General features: G+C 41.5%; 1 protein-coding gene across 5 annotated transcripts in view; it reads left to right on the top strand.

Moving 5' to 3' along the window:
- rnf220a (ring finger protein 220a) overlaps positions 1-21,153 on the top strand; it is a 159,185-nt gene that overhangs the window by 54,459 nt on the left and 83,573 nt on the right. The gene's annotated exons all lie outside the window — the stretch shown is intronic.

Below are 21,153 nucleotides of genomic sequence, written 5' to 3'. Positions count from 1 at the left end.
GAAATGTGAAGTGACGGACAGGATGGGGTTAGTGTAGGGGGGTGGGGAGGATTGGGGATTCCAGACTTTAATGAAGTCACCACGAGGAATGGCCTCAACTTGTGTGGTTTGCTCTTAAAACTGCTCCGGTCCCCTCAGCAGCACAAGGTTACAGAGCATCAGTCAGCCACTGCTGAATGGCAAATTAGCTAGCCTCACACTCACCTTCTAATGATAGCTCTTACTATGCATACATACACACACACATAAACAAATTCTTCTCACATGTGAGGCTCATGTGTTTTATCCCCAGTGTTTTAACACAAGCGCCTCAGTAATTCCAATTACTGGATCACAAACATCAGACAGCTATGACCAGTAATATGCTAATCAAACAATTCTCCTGTCTTTAACTTTCTGACTCTTTTTGTTCCTCTCAATTATTTTGCTCACATTCTCTCTCTCTTTCTCTCTCTCACACGCACACATAAACACACACACACACACACACGTAGTCACACACAGTGGTTGTAATTCCTTGGGGTAGTCGTGTCAGAGGTTTTTACAGATCACTTGTCGTCTGGTGGGACCAAGGTGACATTTCCTCTTACGACCCTAAACGTGAAACGCACCGCGTGTCTTTGTGCGTGTGTGAGTGTCTGTGGGGGTGTGTGCGTGTGTGTCACTCTTTAGATAATGAGGGGTCTATATGCAGGGTGGCAGCATATTAAATATGTAACAGCAGGTTGAAAATGTTGGACAGAGGTGGCTTGTCACAGTCACACACACAAATAGACACGCTTCCTCCCTTTCTTTCTCTGTTTCCACCTCCCTCGGCTGTTTTGTCTTCCTTCGGGGCAGACAGACAGGTGTTTGGCTGGCTCTGCAGAGTAATTAGTCTTGCAGACATTTGACACTCAAACTTACAGACGTGTGATTTTGTGAAGAAGGAAAACTCAGTGACTACTTGTGTGTGCGCTGTTGGTCTGCAGGGTGCAGAACAGACACACACACTCTAACCCTCATTTCCACTGGCTTTTTTCAACTCTAAAAATTTGGGGGTATTTATTCTGTTAGACTTCAGATTTCCCTCAGCTATGGGGAATTTGTCCCACGGGCCCTCAGTCGGTCTTACTCGAACATCACCAGCGTGTCGGTGTTTAAACTTCTTTGGCTGAAGAGATTTTGAACTCTTAGCATGGATGAAAATTCCCAGTGTTTTTATGCAAACCTAGCTGGACTGTTGTTAGGTTGCTAGGATGTTTTCCCAGCTATTCCACAGCTGTGGCCATGCAGTACACACACACACAGCTGCAAACACATAAACACACACACACACACGCACTATTTGACTGTTTGTACCATTCAATAGGGGTTTCCACCCTCTGTTATCCTCTAAAGATGCCCCTCGTAAAGACCCCAATCTATCTCTCTTTTGTTTTTGTCTTTCTTTGCTTCTCTTTCTCTCTTCTTCCACCTTTCCCTCTCTCTCCATCTCTTTCCCCTGCCTCCAGCCTTTTATCACCTCTGTCTTTAGCCTCTCATTTTCTCTTTACCTCTGCCAAGATTGATTTCCTTTCTCACTATTTCAAGCAGCCTTCTGCCGTGCTCTCCAATATAGTCAGTATAGCTTACTAATATGGACACACAGCACACACATGCACACAGGCACGCGCACTTTTGAGAGTCACAGTAATGGGATTAGAAGGGTCTGCTGAAATATTGAAGAGTCCTGATGCAAATAATGAATAGGCTGGCAATGTATCTGGGTAAGTGTATGAGTGTGCTTTAAGGGGGTAGTGCAAGTGCTTGGCTGCACTCTGAGTGTGTGAGAGTGTGTGTGAGAGTGTGTGTGTTATTTTCAGAATGTAATGTATAGTGGGTTCATTATGCAGTTAGTACAGCCTGGAGGTGCAAAGAAGTTTGAAAGCTCAAGCGCACAAAGCAGCACATAGACACACAAGGTTGTAATACCTCTATTTATCACCCAGCACTCTTCTCTGCACACCCTACAATGACGCACCACATACATCTGTCTTACATCAAGAGAATGGGAGGAATACTTTTGTGATCTGTGTGCTGTGCGTCTTCATGCATGTGAGCAAAGTATGTGAGCAAATGTGACAATGGTTGCTGTGTGTGTGTGTGTGTGTGTGTGTGTGTGTGTGTGTGTGTGTGTGTGTGTGTGTGTGTATCCTACCAGTGTCTAAGGTTGCTGGCTGAGTGGAGGAGAAAATTAGACCTGATATGATAGTCATGCTTCACACTGTCAGTGTGTGTCTGTGTGTGAGTGTGTGATGACGGTCACTGGAGCCAGTAGCACACAAAGACAGCCGAATATCAACAAGGTTTCATGTGAAGCAGACTGACTGTGCACAGATATAAGAAAGCAATTGAGATAGCGAGAACTGTTGAGTTTCGCTGTTTGCTGATATTCAGCCAATGCCAGCAATTTTTATTTCTTTTTACCAGCATCTCTAAAGCTTGATAGTTAGCACTTCTCAGTAATCAAAAATAAAATCAATGTTTAAGTAATGAAAGATTGGTGTTGGAGTATCTTCTTGGCTAGGAGTAGTGACCTTGGCATAAGACAACTAGCAGAGACTCAAACAACCCACTCAATAAAATGAGCTACATCTTTAATAATCAATATATAAAAAATTGTAGAGCAGCAGACAGTACAGTCAGGCTATCTTCCATTCAATTCGATTCAATTTTCTGAGTTAGCGTTCAAGTAATAAGTAAATGCATACATACATAAGGTAAGGACATTTGAAAATGCAGAAAGTCCAGTTTTTATTGAGATTCTAAGATAGGAACATCAAATAAACCAAAGACAAAATTCCTTGCAGGAGTTGCTATCGCATCCTTTTCCTTACCTCAAAGTTCTTACGCTTTATAGCACTGGTGTGGTTTAATAAGTCTCAGTCCCAGGCTGACTCTAAATTTACTCACTTTCAGCTTCAGGATGATGAAGCTGCAAAAGCTTTTGTCTAGTCCATTGCCATTTCTCTCTCTCTGCTTAGACTAGACTGTTGGAAGAAGCTAGAGACACAATCCAGAGCTGGTATAATGACCTGCTGGCTGTTATCAACTCACTCTTATGTTAAATGAGACAAGAGAATGGATCTGAGCAGTCAGTGGTTAGCCGAACGGCCACAACATCTAAGCAGCACAGACAACATTGTGATTGATTCTCCGGTTAGAGGATGGAGAGGCGAAGAGTGGAGGTTAGAGATAAAGGAAGAGGCACCAGGTAAATGAAAGCGGGGGAAGTGCATGAAACCACATACTTGAAGTTGCCTTCTAGTATGGAAAATAGAACACAGATCGTCGGCACGATAAACAAAACAACGTTTTGAAGCCAAGCGCAGACGTCTTTTTCAAAATCACTACTTCCGACAAAGCATATGAGCTCTGAGGTGGCCTGGCATGAAGACAGCGTATGCAGTTCATCTGGGGAGTGTTTGGAGTGTTATCAACATATGAATCCACAAAGAGAAGTGGATTATGCATCAGAGGTTTGAAACATCGCTGATGTGTTTGTTATACTCGAACGGTTTCAGTGGCATATCCCTTTAACTGTTGAGTATGGTATGACAGTTCCGTGTCTTTAGACGAGCTTTCTTATTATTTTGAGCAGTTTGCAGTCAGCTGCCACTCAGTAAGTGTTATCCCAGTAATTAATTCATGCAGATTCACTCGTGACCGTACCCAACTGGATAGGAGGTCATGACTGACAGGTGTCTGAGCCAATAGCATACAGGTGTAAATCCCTCCCTTAGGAATAGAGCAGTCCTAATCAAGCCCTTGTAATACACTAGTTCTCGTTAGCTCCCAGGGGCTAATTAGCATTCTAATTACTGATTGCAAATGAGAGCTACGCTGATTGTGTTCCGCCTGTGAGTGGAGAGGCTCGAGAGAGATACACAAACACACACACACGCATATGCATCTCACACACATACGCTCCGCCATACTCTTATACACACTGAGTGATCGTCGTTAAGAAGCTTATCATGCTCTTGTTCCTCTGTGCTTTTCCAGTCCCCTCTCATCTACGGTGTCTCATTACGATCATAATGCAGTACATATACACACACACAAGTCCGAACACACGCATTTACATAAACGTGCAAACACACCTACACACACCTGCAGCGATGAACATTAAAGCTGGTAATAAAGAAACAAACATAAAACATTATATACTGCCAAAGTGTTGCTGTTGTTCCTACCAATTAACAGAGCACTGATTTACTGCTCGGGGGCAGAAAACACACGCAAACCAAAGACGCATCACACACTCACAAATACACGCACATTAGTGTATATGCATGTGAAAATCGCATTTGGTAGGATGGAAGAGTATAAAGTGGACTGAGGGGGCACAGATAATGACAGACTAATACCTTATTACAGCACAGCATACAATATGCCGGCGTAGGTTTGTACATTTTTGTGTGGTTTTTGAGCAAGTGAGGGAGGGAGAGAGTCGATAAGAGCAGCCTCACCAACAGCAAATCATCATGTTATGCTGCTCAGTTAGGTGCTTTAACAAGGCATCTTTGCTGCACTTCAGTCCAGTGTCTGTGTGAGAGTGTGTGAGTGCATTTGAGTGTGAATGAATGAGTGACTTTTGCGGTGCGTTTTGATTGTTGCAGACTATTGCAACACTTGTTTTTCTCCTTTTCCTGTCACCCCCTCATCCCGACTGATTTATTTCTAGAGGAACGTTACATTTTTATTCAAATTTGGCCTCCTTGCACCCTTACCTACAAGTCTTGAAGTTTATTTTTTTGTTTGTTTGTTTTTCAAGTCATATGATTTAATTTTTATTATTTTTTATTTCAATTTTGACTGTTTATGGATTTATGATGTGGATTACAGCATTTGTGTGGCCAAGACCATGACTGCTTTACCCATTAATCAGAAGACAAATAGCATTTGTCTTTATGGTTGTTGATAAAATGTGGTACACATCAACATTTGTGGTACTTTTTCAGGATAATCTAAATTGAGAGTACATGGCTGAGGATATGCAGCTGACAGCACTATGCTGTAAATGTAAATTTTTATACGGTATAATATTTTTACTATAAGAATGGATATTGGATATGGATGATAATTTCTTTTTGAGAGTGTTTCTGTTTTAGAAAAGTTAATAACATTATTGTTTATTATTAAAACATTTTTTATTGTAATGTTGTGATTTGATGATTATTTCTACATATTTTGTCATCCAGTTATGCGCTGCTGCAAAGATACCATTTCATATGAATCATTTAAAAGCTACTGAACCACACACACACACACACACACACACACACACACACACACACACACACACACACACACACACAAACTGTTACCTGGGGTATTGTCTCGACTTAGATTGTTCTGACCATATTCTGTGTAAAATTGGTGGAAAAGAAGCAACAGTGAAATTGGAGACTCTCACTCACTCTCTCTGCCAGTGTGTGTGATGTGATTGATGCTCGGCAACCGGTGTTTACTCTTGTTGGCCAATTGAAAACCCAGCGTGGCAGGCTGGGAAAGCACAATGGGGAGAGGAGCTAAAGTGGCGGTGTGAGGTGCCGAACACTGACACCGAGACAAATAGATAGAAAGCTGTTAGAGTGGAGGGGACATGGTGGGTGGGAGGGAGGGAGGACAAGGCACAGACTCCGCTGAAAGGGAACATTAGATTTGATTTCAGCAACAGAGAGGAGTATAAAAAGAGAAAAGGAAGAAGGGAAGGAGAAGAAATGATAAAGGAAAGGCAAGAAGAAACGGAAGATATGCCAATGAAAGCTAGTGAACAATAGCTAATAAAGATACCCAAGACACGCAAAGGCATAATTTGAGTGATTGATGGACAAAGGCAGATGGTTTAAGTAACAGAGAGATGGCACATTAACGAGTGTGAGAATGAGAGAGAGAGGCAGACTGAGAGAGAGAGAGATGGAGGAAGAAGGAGAGTGAAGAGAATGGGAGGGATGGAGGACTGGGGATAGTGGACATCACTGTCAGCAGGCCTTTAAATGAAAGGCGACAGTGTGTGTTGGGGAGAAGATTGGAAGGCATTAAGGCCTGGCATGTCCTGTGACACTCTGAGAGGCAGAGAGACCCAGAGCGCGAAAAGGGAGAGATGGGCCAATTGAATTCTTCTACCAAGTGCCCACTTGTCCATGTTAAATCTCTCATTGCATGAGTGTGTGCATGCATTCCTGTAGTGTGTGTGTGTGTGTGATCCCGAAAGGTGAAGTGATTTAGTGAGAACAGAGGCGAAGGAGGCTCTATAACAGCCATGCTGCCCTCGCCTTTGTTCACGACCAAAGCCATGAGCCTAGCTTATCGGCTGCACAGATTACTGATGTATCAATGGTACCTCTTGTATGTGTGTGCGTTGGGTCTGTATGTGTGTATAAATGAGAAGGGGACAAAACAAGAGATCAAAATACGAACGTTAGACCAAGGACGTTTAAGGAGTGTAAAGCATCAATACTTCTTTGTAAATTTTGACGACTTCCAATAGATTTATGACACGATCCTTTATCTTTTTGTGGGTGAGGGAACATAAAAGACCCTGAAAAATCAGAGAAAACAAAAGGTTTGTTGTCCTTCAACGTTGCCTGTAATAATGAAGTTTTTTGTACAGTAGGGGCACACTTGCTGTTCTCCCTATGCATTGATTGGAGAGAACAACTCTGGAAGTCCTTTCACCAGTGAGGTCTATAATGTTTAATGAGGTCAAAACAACATACTGATGGAAAAACCGCTGAAACTAACACCCCTGCTTCTTTCTCTTCTCCACTTCTTTTTTTTTTTTTGCGCAAAAGATTTCTCACAATTTCTTTTTTTCTATCCCCGTGCGCAGACCTGTCTATCGAGGAATATAGACAGCTATTTGACACATATAATCAAGCCATCAACATGTACACATTACCCAAGACCAGCCCTCCTTAAAGCACTCAGCTCTGACGGGCTTGGAGATGCTTATTTCCTTGTTTGACCACAATGAAACCACCTTTAAATGTGTGTATGGGATGGGGGGTTGCACGACAGAGAGAGAGAGAGAGCGAGAGAGAAAGGGGGGAAGATTAGGAGGGAAAGGGGGCTGTTTCAGAGTGTGTGTTTCTTAATAGAAGGTGGTTAGAGGTTTCACCCTGCACCCATTTTAATGTGCTCCACAATTACAGCTGTCATAGCTTGAAGATAATGTCTCAGGCTGTTTTTTTTTTCTCTTTTTACACACACACACACACGCACGCACACACACACACACATACACACCTCTTGCTTACGCAGGCTCTTGCTCATAAAAAAAAAAAATCTCAACAACCCCTATGTTCCATGTGTGTGTGCATGCACTAAAGATGCAACATGGCTATGTGGTCCATGCCTCTTGCGTATGAATTATCACAGTGTGACATTGTGCAGATACGAGCCCACAAACATATGTGTGTTTGCCCGTGCTTGTGTGCGACAATATTTGCTTTGTTGAACGAGCCCCTTGGTGAGAGTCAGGGTGTGGGTAGCATTCCTCACGTAGCAGCAGAGCTTTTCTAGTCACATTAAAACACTGGCTCACACTTTAAGAGCTGCTCTACAGCCTCTTTTACATCAACAGCAGGTACACAGGAAGAAAATATGAAAGGCTTGCACGCATCATAATTCAAAGAATGTAAAGAATACTGATCATAGTTATGCTCTGACTTTGCAACAACTGAAAGATTTGAGTCAAAGTTAAGCGAGAGTCGTAACATTCAGGAAGTTGCATAAATTCAGACCTCACTGATAGATTATTATGTCACAAAACAGCTGAAAGACTGAAATCAATCTATATAAATATATATAGGTATCAAGTTCTGTTGATGTTGGGCAAGAACAGTCAATAAAGATGACTTAAGATAACTGCATGCATCAGTCGTATCATTATAAACTCTGCAAATACACTGTCAAAGGTATTTGCGGGGTATGAAATTAAAATGCCTTGCGCAGTAGTCTACATGGACAGTGGTTAACAAGCCGCTCTCAACTTGGAAACAGCAGTTAAAAACAGACTTATTATAAGGTCTTTTTTAAAAAAAAATCTGCTCTGGAGCTTTTAATGGTGTATAACGCACAGAGTTTGGTTGTGTCAGCATTGAACCAAATTACTTTTCAAGCAATTCCACTGTTGCAGGCAATTGTCCAAAGCGGCCATAAAATCACGAAGGGTTTGTTAAAGTCTCCGTCTTTTGGTGTGAGGTGGTCGTAAAACTTTAGTCAGAGCTGTCTTAAGTCAGTCTTTTTCTCACATTAATCTTCAAATAAAATCAAACATGATTTAAATGATTATACGCTCTTTTGTCTTTGGCCCGTGAAAACTGCAAAGTTCAATCGCATGATTGCTGGCAACACCTACGCGCTCTGTCCACTCTCCCAGCCAGCATGGTCTCCATATTCTGTAGATCTTTTTTTCTCTTTTGGGCCTTTATTTTTTTGCAGAACAAACCGTTCGACACACAAAGCTTTCATTTTGTAGTTTAACAGTTTTTATTCTCGTAAATTTCCATCTACAGCACAATGACCTTTGCAATACCTTGACTATAAATAAAAAGTCTGACTAAGACGCATCGTCTTCGTACATGTGAGAGGATTTCAGACTTCAGTCTTTAATAAGACTTCTTCTAGTATATGGTAGGCATTACTGTAGTTGCCAGGGAACTGTCAGTGTTCAGATTTCAATTATTGTCTGAGCCATTAACTTCTTATGAACTACATTGAAATTCAATATCATAAAATACTCTAGCTCTGAGATTTATAGCAAGTTAAAAAAAAAAGACCAAAATCTTTGACAGTTGTAACACTGAGTATCTGTGTTGGTCTTTTGACCTTTTTTTCTTTCTTCCTTCCTTCCTTCCTTCCTTTCTGGCTTCCTTCCTCCCTTTCGCTGCTTCTTCACAAGCTTGAGATGAATATGACTGCTAAATGGTGTGTCGTATTGACTTCACCTCTTCGATATCTGACCTTGCTGTCATAAGCAAGGTAACCCCAGGCTTTGAGTGCTTTTGGTATCTCCTCTCTCTCTCGCTTTCTTTCTTTCTGCCTCTGCCTCAGTCTGCCTCTCTTTACTCCATCTTTGAGTGCTCCATAGATTGGTAACATGACCTCTAATTCTCCAAAGACGAATATGTGCGCGTGGATAAAAGTGAGAAAGAAGAAAGGAAGAAAAAAAAATGTCTGAAGAAGAATCGACTGTGGTGTTTTAATGTCATCCATTTAAGGCAGTGACAGGAGATTACACCACATGGTGCACGCACACAAACACACACATGCAGAAGCACTCATACACACATTTGGCTTTGGGGTGTGTGAAATCAAATCTCTCCAAATCTCTATTCTGGCGTCACGGAGGTGAAGATGCAAACACAGATGATCACTGCTCGCACATACACTCGCGCACATTACATGCATGCACGCTTACACAGATGCAAACACGTGCATTTGACATACACACACATGCAGATGCACACACAGAGGGGTAACCCTGGTAGATTTATCAGTGGAGGTCTGCAGCACAGTGGCTGCCTTTCTCATTTCATAGGCCACCGGGGCAGAACAGGCATGGGCTTGTTCAAATCCAACCCAGCAAGACCACCTCATACATACACACACACAGAGACATGCACGCACGCTCGCAGGCGCAGACACACTCGCAGATGTGTACGCGCTTTCTCTTTAGCGGCTTAACAGATGCCAACCAGAGTCGGTGGAGAGGAAAGGAGGGAGGGATAGAGAAGGCGAGACTGAGACAAGCTGGTGGAGGAAGGAAGGTAAAAAAAAAAAAAGAGAGATATTGAGTAGTTCTGAAGAGACAAAGAGAGGATGATCGACACTAACCAAAAGATGCGAGAGAGAGAGAGAGTCATGCAGGTTCCTCAGCACAAATACAGAGATATCATGTACATGGACAGCTGGATGAGTGGTTTCTTCTGCCATTGTTGAAGCATGCACACACACACACGCACACACACAAATGCGAGCAAACATGGGAAATAGCGGGAAGGACAACTGCACCGTGTCTGAGAGCTTCTGTGTGTACGTCCTATGTGTGTTTGCACATTCTCAATGGAGAAAATCTGTGTTTTCAGAGTGCAGTGCTGTAAGACCAAAATTTAATTGGATTCTTTGGAAATGATGCAGGCTTATTGGTGTAATGGCTTGCTCATGGTGCGGTTGGAGTGAGCCCCTGTAACAATACCTAGTGCCTCGTTAGCTTGGCAAGCGACACACATACACACACACACACAAACATATGCTAAAGAGAGTGTGTAACAAGCGAGCAAGTCCATGGGTGGGTTTGAAGCTTTGATGAAGGGACCCTGTAAGTTGAAAATGGCTACTGTCTGCAACGAGAACTCGGTAGGAGGACAAATGAGGATGCCATAGAAGCATACATGTGTGTACACAACATACACATTGTATCATGTGACGCCTCCTCAGATTAGATATTTTACATTTTACAAATGGTGTGTAATAGGTTAAAATGCTCGGTTAAATAAAGTACAGTCATGCCTTTTAGCAAACACTACTAAAGTCCCACAAAGAATGTAGCCTTTGGATGATCGTCTGTCTTCGTTTCCATGGTATCACAACTGACTGGGCTTCTGGAAATGACGAAAGGCCCGATTTGCTTGTTTGTCTCTCTCACTCTCTTTCCGCCTTTTCCCTTCGCTCTGTTCTCGTCATAGAAAGATCAAAGTGTTTTGTCTTGCACACTGCGATTTCAGATGAGCGGTGACACCTTGCCTGGCACGCATTCTTCTTCACTCAACCTCGGTGGCTCTAAAAGAAAAAAAGAAAAAAAAAGCAGGCCAATGTAAGCCCTACAAGAAGGTATGAGAGGACAGAAGGTTAAGGTGTTCTTTGATCTGACCAGTTTCCGCTGAGGAAAAATAAAGAGGCAGCCAGGGAAAAATATACAAGGCCCCGGGTGGAGCCTGAGCTTCACCCGGGGGAGGCGACCCAGCGGATGAGCTCTGTGTTAGGCTTGAGCGCTGCCTGGCGGGCCCAGCTCTGCTTGTGTTATTCTAACATGGTTAGCACATGGGCTAAACTCCCCAGTCATTTATTTAACACAGTGACTCCCCGCAATGCTCCCAGATGCCACAAGGCTAAAGGGAGCTACAAACACCTCATGTGAGGCCAACTCTACAGGGCAGCTCCTTTTTTCTCATAACTGCTTGTTGGTTCTTCCAGCGGGAGGATAAAGGCGCATGGCTGTGCAATTAGTGCACTCCTCTGAGTCCTCTACTGCAGCACTGTGACCTGATTAACGTTTTAGAGGTCCAACTGCAAAAATTGTTGGAGCCTCAGAATCATCTACAAAGCTTGTGAGGCCAGTGCCTCAAACCTGCATTGTTTCTAAAGGCCTCTTGTTTGCAAAAAGAAGTCCGATTGTATAGAAAAGCATGAGAAAATGACCTCGCTGATGACTTAAATTATGACTGCAGTAAACAGTCTCTGGACAAGGTTATGATCTTAGTTGCTAGCTTCAAGTCAAGTTCTGAAATCTATGGAATTTAAGTCCATCACATATGAACATACAGTGTCCTCTTTTCTCAGTTATATTCATTCTTCCTTCTTTCAGATAGCCAAAATTCAAAATGTAAAGGAGTTTATAAACCACTCTGGGAAGGACTGAAAGGCCCAATAATTAGTGAATAACATAGTGAATCTGGAAACGTTGTCCACTTTTTTTGTCTGTTGAATTAATGTCTGTTTGTTCTGCAGCATGAGCTACTAAAATAATGATTCAGCCAACAGTGCAAAATCCAAATATATTCTCTTTTTTTTCTTTGGAAAACAAAGAAGGGCAGCCAGTCTTCATTCATAAGAAGATGAGGATGTTTGTCATTTTTTGAGAATAAATAACTGTTTCAGCCAATCAAGTAAAGCCAAAAAGAAACACAGCAAATGAGTGCTTTATATCATACTTGATTAATGCTTTCTTGCACATGCAGTCATTCACACATACACACACACACATACCAATACACAGGAACAAAAACAGTCATTGGATCGGATGCCAGTTGGACGCTCACAGTTTTAGCCTTGTGATATTTGGCAACCTTGTTCCACAAAGAGACAGTACACACAGTCCCCTGTGGGCAGCTTGCTATACCACAGAGTGTATTTGTGTGTATGAGCGTGTGTGAGTGTGTGTTTACCTAGCGAGCACCAGCAGCTGTGTCAGTAATAGCTCTCTAAGCTGCGGGCTAATGGCAGAACTCAGAGAACGGGACTCTAACATGGATAGATGTTTAACCCCGTTTAGCCCTGATCTGGAGACCACTGGGCAAACACAATGCACGCACACACACACACACACACGCTCAGTTTTAGCCCTTACTTCTTTTCTGCTGGCTTTAGTGATGTGTGCATAAAGGAGACACAGAGGGAGAGACATATAGAAGTAAATGGGGGGTACAACATCTTTCACCCTATATATCAATCCTGCCTCTTCTCCCTGCTCCCGTGGCAACAAGACCCCACACACAACAACCAAACCCCAAATCATCAGCCCCCCCCACCACCACACACACACACACACACACACATTCACACAAGAGCAAACACACACTGTCCTTTGGAGAGCAGGAGGGGGCAGGTGGTCACATTGGTAGAGTGTGTATTGGGGGTTGTTAGCGTTTAGGGTTTGTGGTTCTGTGTGTGTGTGTGTGTGTCTGCATCACAGCTTGGTCATTGCTCAGCCAGCAGTCTATTGTCCAGTCCCATGAAGTGACTGTGAGGTCTAATTAGCAAGTTAACAAGTTAAGAGGTGGAGTCTGTCAAATGCTTGGCTCTTTCACCCTGAGGGTCAGCCAACCTCAGCTGAGCATGTATATGTACATGTATACGTTTGCATATATGTATGTGTGTATCTTGGGCAACATGTTCTAGAGACTGTCATCAGCTCTAGAATAACTTTTTACTGAGAAGCCAGTAGTGTAATAATCAGTGTGATGATATGTTGGATCTATCTGGGCGTCTTTACCAGCTTTGTTGAGACTCATTTATACCTAAAAAAAAAGAGCAAAGTTTAAATTCCCATCTCCATCCTAACCTCCCTCCCTACATTTCCTTGATTTTCTTATTTGCGGCCTAGATGCCCACAGTTTAATGTACTGCATAGCAGCTGAAAACATTAACTAAAGGTAATTATCACAGTGTAAGCTTTTAAACTATTATTTTCTTTAGTGCATTCTCTTCTAACCACTCTCTGCACTATATAACACCTGTACCATACTTTCCATCCATTCCACATGAATAGGTGATCCATCTTTTCCCTCTTCTCTTCATCATGCTCTCTCTTTCTCTATCTTATGCACTCTCTGTCTTTCTCCCTGTTAATCTGTCTGTCTCTATATCACTCCCTCAATGAACTGAAGCTCTCTACCTCCCACAAAGGCAGCACCATATTTCTCTTCTTAAACGTTGGAGGCACTGCACATTGTCTGCTGTTCTGTGGGACTTGCCTACAATAGGATTGGATGGCTCTGTGTGTGTGTGTGTGTGTGTGTGTGTGTGTGTGTGTGTGTTTGAGTATATGTGTGCATGGGGTCCCCCCCAACCTCCCTTTAAGAAGACAAAGACCCCAATTTGTCACCTCATGTCCAGCTGTTGACCGGGTTGGTTCAGTTTGTATGGATGTGTGTGTTCATATGTGCAAGTGTGTATGTGTGAAAATGGGGTGAAGAAAAACGGGGAGTAGGTGGGGGGAGGAGGGGACTCTTTCTGCCCCAGTACAGCCTTTGAGGGGGGGTAGAAGGTTAGTAAGTAAAAAGAGGGTAAAAGACTTTCTGCCCCTTTTCTGTGGGAATGTTTGTGTAAGAGGACAAAGCAGAAGGCACTCTGTGGCTGTGTGTGGGAGAGAGAAAGTGTTTCGGGGGGAGTGGAGGACTGAGTGGGAGGAGTTTAGGCATACAAAACACCCCCAGCCTTCTGCATCTTCTTAATTTATCCCACCTTTTATTTTAAAAAATGTCCTGTCCTTACACAGGATTGTGAGATTCTCTGTGTGTTGTGCACTTCTGTCTAGGTGTATTATATTTACTTTTCCAGATTTCTTTTGTACAATATAGTGTGAATTTAATCTGAAAATGCACTGATCAGAGTGTCCTTGGTTTTGATTGTCTAACTAATTTGGATAAAGTGTTGTTTGTGTTTTGAGCGATGCCTCCTGTTCAACTGTGCCACATCCAATTTCCTTAAACACATAATGTGTAGTAACTTCAAAGTTTCTTAAGCTCAAAGATTTAACACATGAGAGAACAATCAACTTAAGTTACTTTGAAATGTTTCATATATATGAGCTTGCTAATTAAACAGTATTGAAAGGAACAGATTGCATTGATTGATACTGAACTCGAGTTGCTCCAGATGCTTTCATCAGAGCGTGAATGTCAGATACAAAGCACTTAGATGCAGAAATAATTGTTTGTATGAATGTGCGCGAATGGGTGAATTAGGCATGTTGTATAAAGCACTTTGAGTACTCAAGTAGAGTAGAAAAACACTATATAAGAACCAGTCCATTTACCAATAAGGGTACTATTACTAATTATGAACCGTCTGTCAATCTAGCAAGACGACCACAGGCTCAGCTTTAGTGAAAAATAACAGATATTCTTCTTAATGAACCAATCTCATTCCACTTTTACAGCTTCTATATTTTGTATCATATCCATTCTCCCAAAATAGATTGAGGCAGGTTATTTAAGCAAATTAACAGCCTTCAGTTAATCAGTATATGACAGTCCCTTTTGCTGCTTGCATATCCCATTATGCCCCAGGTCTTTCTACACCTTAGCGCCATGCTGCCTGAGGCCCTCTTCGTCCCCTGGCTGGGCCCTCTCATGTTGTGACTCCTGACAACTTCTCCAATTTGCTCTGCTGTGTGAAGGGGCAGGGAACACATTGATATCTTCCCACCTACGCACACACTCAGGAGCAATCTTCTCCCTGCACGTGCACAGACACATGCACAAGCATGCACACACAGCAAAGTCATCAATATCCTTACATTTATAAATGATCTGGCCCCGGGATAGAGTTTCAAACCTGTGGGGCCCTTCTGCCCCCTGCTTGTGACACACACACACACACACACACACACACACACACACACACTCAAAGAGTCACACTCTTCATTGGTCATTGATTGCCTTCTCAGATTTAACACAGCTCCATCCGTTGTTTGAGCAGCAGTGGGGACCTCTGTCTCTGCCCATGTTCATCCCTGTATGTGTGTGTGTGTGTGTGTGTGTGTGTGTGTGTCTGTTTGCATTTGTATTTGTACAGTCACATCAGCAAATTTAGCTACCCAGTGAATCAAGGTCAAAGGAGTAGCACAAGATTACCCCATAAGTTTGTATCTGTCTTTTGTAAAACTTTTATGAAAAGCATACAAGAGTGAAAACAGCTATAAGATCCCTTGAAAAATTATATAAATGAAACTTTATGTTTTGGATACTTACTAAAACAATATATGAAAGTAATGAGAAAGTGGCCACTTTCATGTGTAAATCATATAAGCCTTATATGATTCACTATATGAAGCAAGCCAAATCTGATGCAAGTCTTTTATAAGTTTTTTCTATTTCTTTTCCATATGGGGCCTCTCATGTTAGCCACTTTGTCACATGATTAACAGCATGAAAAGAATGAACTGAAAACAAGCAAAAGAGAGAGAGATAGTGGATGGTGTATCTGTTTCAGTTTGTATGAGCCATCCACTGACTGATGTCAAACTTTCTATTTATAGTTTCAGATCATGTAGACACATAGATGTACTCTATGTTAGACTCTTGGAGCTTAGTCAAATTCTCAGAGGGTTAAACTTTGCTTTCAAAGTTTTGCTTACTGATAATAACAGCAAAATACGTTTGGTTTTAAAATAAATTGTCACTGTCTTTAAATATTTAGCCATTGAAAAGGTGATGTTACTGAATAAAATACTTTTTGGTGATCAAAATAAATACTTAGCATGCAGAATGTGAACTTACCGTAGATTACTGTCAATTATTACGCTGTAGACATTTTTTATATTCATAGATTATCAGTAAAGCAGGAATGCTAAAGTAAAGCTCTAAAATATAATGTAAAAGACACCAAAATGTAAATGTACTTGTGCTCACTGATACTCAAGAATAATGTCTAAAAGAATGCGTGCACTCAGTGCAGCCCACTCACAGTGAGATGAAGGGTGGAGGGGGTCTTGATAATTTGGATGTACTTATTGATTTCAACATGTTTTGCTTTTTTCATCAAACAGCAGTTTACCTCACTGAAATCACCAAATGTAACAAAACTGTTAACCATAAAATCCCTGCAAGCCTCTTTAAAATAAAGCCACATAGTGTTTGCCATTACCAGCCCATCTATACGCACTCGCTCTGCCTCCTCACACTCCGGTGTGCTGCGGTTCACTGTAGATTCCTTAAAACCTGATCCTGTCTAAATTTGCAGGCCTTTCCTCATTGATTTCCCCGGGTGAAAATAAGAGGATAGGAAAGCATGTTAGACGTCTCCGGAATCAGAGCCAATCCATTAGGAACGATCAATACACTGGCAGAGGAGAGAGAGGGGGAGAGAGAGAGAGAGAGAGAGAGGCGGAGAGAGGAAGACGTGAGTGTTGACAAAACCAAATAAATATAGACGCGCAAAGAGAGGAGAAATCAGATTAGTGTTGAGAGAATCTAAGCACAACACTTTTAACCCCTAACCTAACAATCTGTGTTTACACCACAGTAAGGAAAGAGGGGGAGGCGGGAGGGAGGGAGACAGAGAAAGAGGAGCGCCGGGGAGGAGGGAGCTTGTGGTGGCGTGGACAGTACGTCTGTTCCCAACTTGAATTTAACAAGGCTTTTTTTCTGTGTTGCTGGGTGGCATTAAAACTGTACACACACACACACACACACACAGAGTCAAACAGAAAATGCACATAACTGTTGACATGCGTGCTATTCACATAATTACTGTGGTGGGGAATAATGTGACTTAGGATTTACGGTCATCTTGCGGTGCCATGAAGTAAGTCTTTTCATATAAAGATCATTACATGGTTTCAGAGAGGCTGAATGTGGAAATATAGGCCATATGTTGCTTAGTAATGATTCTAATATTGTCTCTCTTTCTCTGTTTTTTCCATGTGCCTTGTTCTCCCTCTGTTTGGCTTCTCCTCACAGGTAAGTCCCCCCACCCACCCACCACCTTTTGTTCTTTCACCAGTCCACAGAATTAAACAAAAACATCACATTGCACCCAAGCCTAAAGCTGGGCTCCAATCTTGATTTGTAATGTGCACATACTCAAAAGCGGAGCATGCCGAATGATTCTGACACCCTCTAAATGAACACATAGTCCTCACATATTTATCCCCTTAAAGTAAATTGAACACATGGACATTACATACAATGGCAGAATGTGGAGAAACAGATTTTTTTGGATTGCACCTATAAAGTCTATATGGTACACAGTGTGTCATGAGCACACCCCACCCTCAAGGTTTCACCCCTTACACACACATCATCATGGCTGTAATCAGTATCAGTGATATCTTGGCATTTGCTAAACTGAACATACGGTCTTTGCATACAGCAACGATGTATTAATGATGCCAGTGTAAGTGCAGAAATGGAGTGTGTGTGACTGAGGGACACAAAAAGGTACGCAGACAGTCCCTTTTTTTTAATACTTCATTTTGAGGTCACAGAAACACACAGAAACACACACACACATGTGCGCGTGCATGCTCGGCTGCTACCCAGATGGAGGCACAACCTGGCAGAAAATAGCTGCCACTGATTAAATATTTAGCCATCATTGAAGTGTCACGTTTTTGGGTGTTTGCTCTGCTGCCGAAGCAGTGATGCTTTCCCCAAAGAGGAGTGATTTGGAAAAATTTGTACTGCCAATAACAGTAATGCACACAAGCCAAAAGAATGTTAGAATTAGATGATATCTTACGACTTTACGAGATTTCTTTTGTTTTTTTGTCTTTTTGTCAGTCATTCCTAGTTATATTGTGCTTGTACTTTTCAAGATGTACCTTTCACCTTTGCTTGATTCACATTTCAAATTCTTCCTCTCTTCCTCATAAATCCAGTGTTGAGGTTGTTACTGAAAAAAATAAATAAATAATGTATTACACATTACTTGCTTACTTTTCATAAAAGTAATGCTGTACGTTACTCAATTGCTCACTGGAGAAAGTAATTTGTTACACTACTTGTTACATTATTAGTCAGTAAATGGACTTGAAATGCACATAATGTTATATAATTACCAGTTACACAGACCAGACAGTCTGTCAGACACATACAATCTTTTTTTGATTTGTATGTATGAGCACAAAGCAACACTGAAAACAAGCCCCAGATCAAAATTAAAGACATGGTCGCAGAGATTCTACTATAGAAACATCCACAGGTGGAAATAGAGGCTAAACTACTCCGCTGGAAGCCTGACTGTTTATCACTGCCTTTGTTACCTTTGTAAGCTAAGGGTCCGGCTGCTGGGCTGGGGTTGCCATACTCTCAGCTTTTGCATCATTCTGGGTGCTTGGCTAGCTTTGTGTTAACATGCTGTCTGTGCAGATGCTTGCCAAGACACAAAGTTGTGTTAGCAGCAGTTGTTCCTGTCCTGGACACAGTTTGTGTTTCACCATCGTACTCTAGTCCTTTAATGCAAAAGTGTCCACATCTCCACTCCTGAAAAAGCAGTAGTCCAAGCCACTTTTTTCCTCCTTGCACACAAACTGAAATTAAAAAAAAAACCTATTTGTTTGATTTTTTTTTTTTTTTTCGTTAGACCCAGCACTGTATATATCTTAAACTGGACCTTGGTGCAGCCACCCCAGCTCCCATGTCTAAAAGGTTTGAACATAGTAGGGACATCCCCAATCTTTAAGACCCCACAGAGACAAAGGTTAAAAATAAGAGTTTAAAAAAGAAAAAGCTACAATCTTCCATTTGTTTTATGAGTTTTATAATTACAAAGAGTTACTATGATGCTCTTTTTATCTATATTTTCTTTGGCAAGGAAGAAATAAATGCCTCCATTGGAGGACACCGTTGACATGTCCTCCGCTTATGTAGCCAAATACACTCACACCCACACACACTAATGTACACATATTCGAGCAGACAGACGTGAACCCTCCTCTGTTTGACACACAGACACTGTCATTGTGGGGTAATCATTGGCCATTAGGATACATGGAGAAAGACAACAAAGCAAAGTGTCTTCATAGCCGAACTGGTTATTTTCTTTCGCTCAATAACCATAAAGGAAAGGATGGTATTCAGAGAGCAGGCACTGTTAAGGTCATATATGTAGTTAACATCCACTTGAGCTTCAGATGAAATTATGTTATGGCTTTGTTATCCTGTTATGGTAAAGAGGAGGATGGATTCAGAGAAACAGAGACATTCACAGAGAAAGTCTAGACAGAGAGACAGAAATTATACTCTTATTCCTCTCAGTGTTTTCCCTTGCCAGCAAGCGAGTCACAAACACCAACTGCCAGCTTGTGTTTGAATTGAAGTCCAAGTGCAATGAGGCATCTAATACAACTTAATAGGTTATTCTGTATACGAACCATCTTTTGGAGCATATGGCTTAAAAAAAAGTCAGATTGAATACAAGACAATGTTTGAATACAAATCTATAGGTAACGACATCAGTATTTCACGTTGAAAACGGGAACCATCTATCAAAGTCAGGGTTGAGGAGAACGCCTCTTCACTCTTCAATATAAGTCTTTGATGGGAACAACATGGTAATGCATAACGATCGCTTGAATGTGATTATCTGCCGGAGGGGGTGGCCATCTATTTTCAGACTGTAGAGGGTTTGAGTGTTTTTAACAAAGTCAACCCAGACACTGGCACAAACCTCTACTGTTTGAGAAAGGGTCGTTTTTATGCTCAGTATCAGCACCAGCATAGGCACACATGCTGAAAGCAACAGAGGCTGGTTTCCAGCTAGTAACTCCCCTGGAAAGTGTGGCCATTCAGTTGTGCTGAAATACTCAGTGTTTGTAAGTTATGTGAATACATATACAGTGGAACCCCGAGTTACGAAATAAATTTGTTCCAGAGGGTCTTTCGTAAGTCAAAATTTTTGTAAGTCGAAGCACCTTTTTCCATCGCCTTTTGAGTGAGGCGATGCTGGCTGAAGACGAAGTTCTTGGTGGACGAGGAGTTGGCGGGGGTTGAATAAAGCATACATATGCATGCATACATACGTACGTGTACATGTACATAACATTATGGAATTTAATTACATTTCTTTTTAAATTTTCTATTCTATCTATTTCGTTACACGGGCATTTTGCCGTACCACGGGCAGAAATATTGCCGTTAAGTTCCTTCGTAACTTGAATTTTTTGTTAAATGGGGTCTTCGTAAGCCGGGGTTCCACTGTATAAATGTGCATGTTGCAAACATCTAGTGTGTAAGATTTGTTCTAGATGCATACTTTATGTCTACAGGTGTGTGTGTGGGTGTGTGGGAGGGGGGTGTAATTTATCCACCTATTTGTTTGCTTATCATATCATTGAAAATAAAGCCTTGAGATAACTTCTGTAAACAAGTGCTATATAAAGGTAATTATATAGTTATTTTACTTATGCCAAAAAATTTGATCCCAGTCTCATGTCTGTGAATTAGCATAAAGCTAACCATACGTTTTTAGCGTAGCTTAGCATAGAGCATGGGAAACTGCTTCTTAATTAATTTATTTATTTTATTATCAGAAAATTTTAAGCTTTTAGATTAAACATTATCAGGACAGTGCATGGATGTCACTAGAACTGATTTTAGTCATTTAACTATTAACAATTATCAATAATAACTGCCAGTTCAGTTATCTTTAAGGTAGCAGCTAGAAGCTATAGCTAATAATAAAACAATGACTTTAACGTTGAACCTAATGCTGTCAGTCCTACCTGTCTGTAACTACAGGGAGTTAATTTAACAGGATAACACAATTATTTTTGTCCAGAAAAGAATTATGTTTCTGTTAAAGTCCCAGATTGAAGCAGAGGAAAGTCTACCAGCGACCAGATAAAAACAGTGGCAGTCTACCTTAAAATCTCCATGTGACCAGCCACAAAATATA

The sequence above is a fragment of the Neolamprologus multifasciatus genome, chromosome 18 (assembly GCF_963576455.1).
Source record: "Neolamprologus multifasciatus chromosome 18, fNeoMul1.2, whole genome shotgun sequence".
NCBI classification, from domain to species: Eukaryota; Metazoa; Chordata; class Actinopteri; order Cichliformes; family Cichlidae; genus Neolamprologus; species Neolamprologus multifasciatus.
This window is presented reverse-complemented; position numbering and strand designations above follow the sequence as displayed.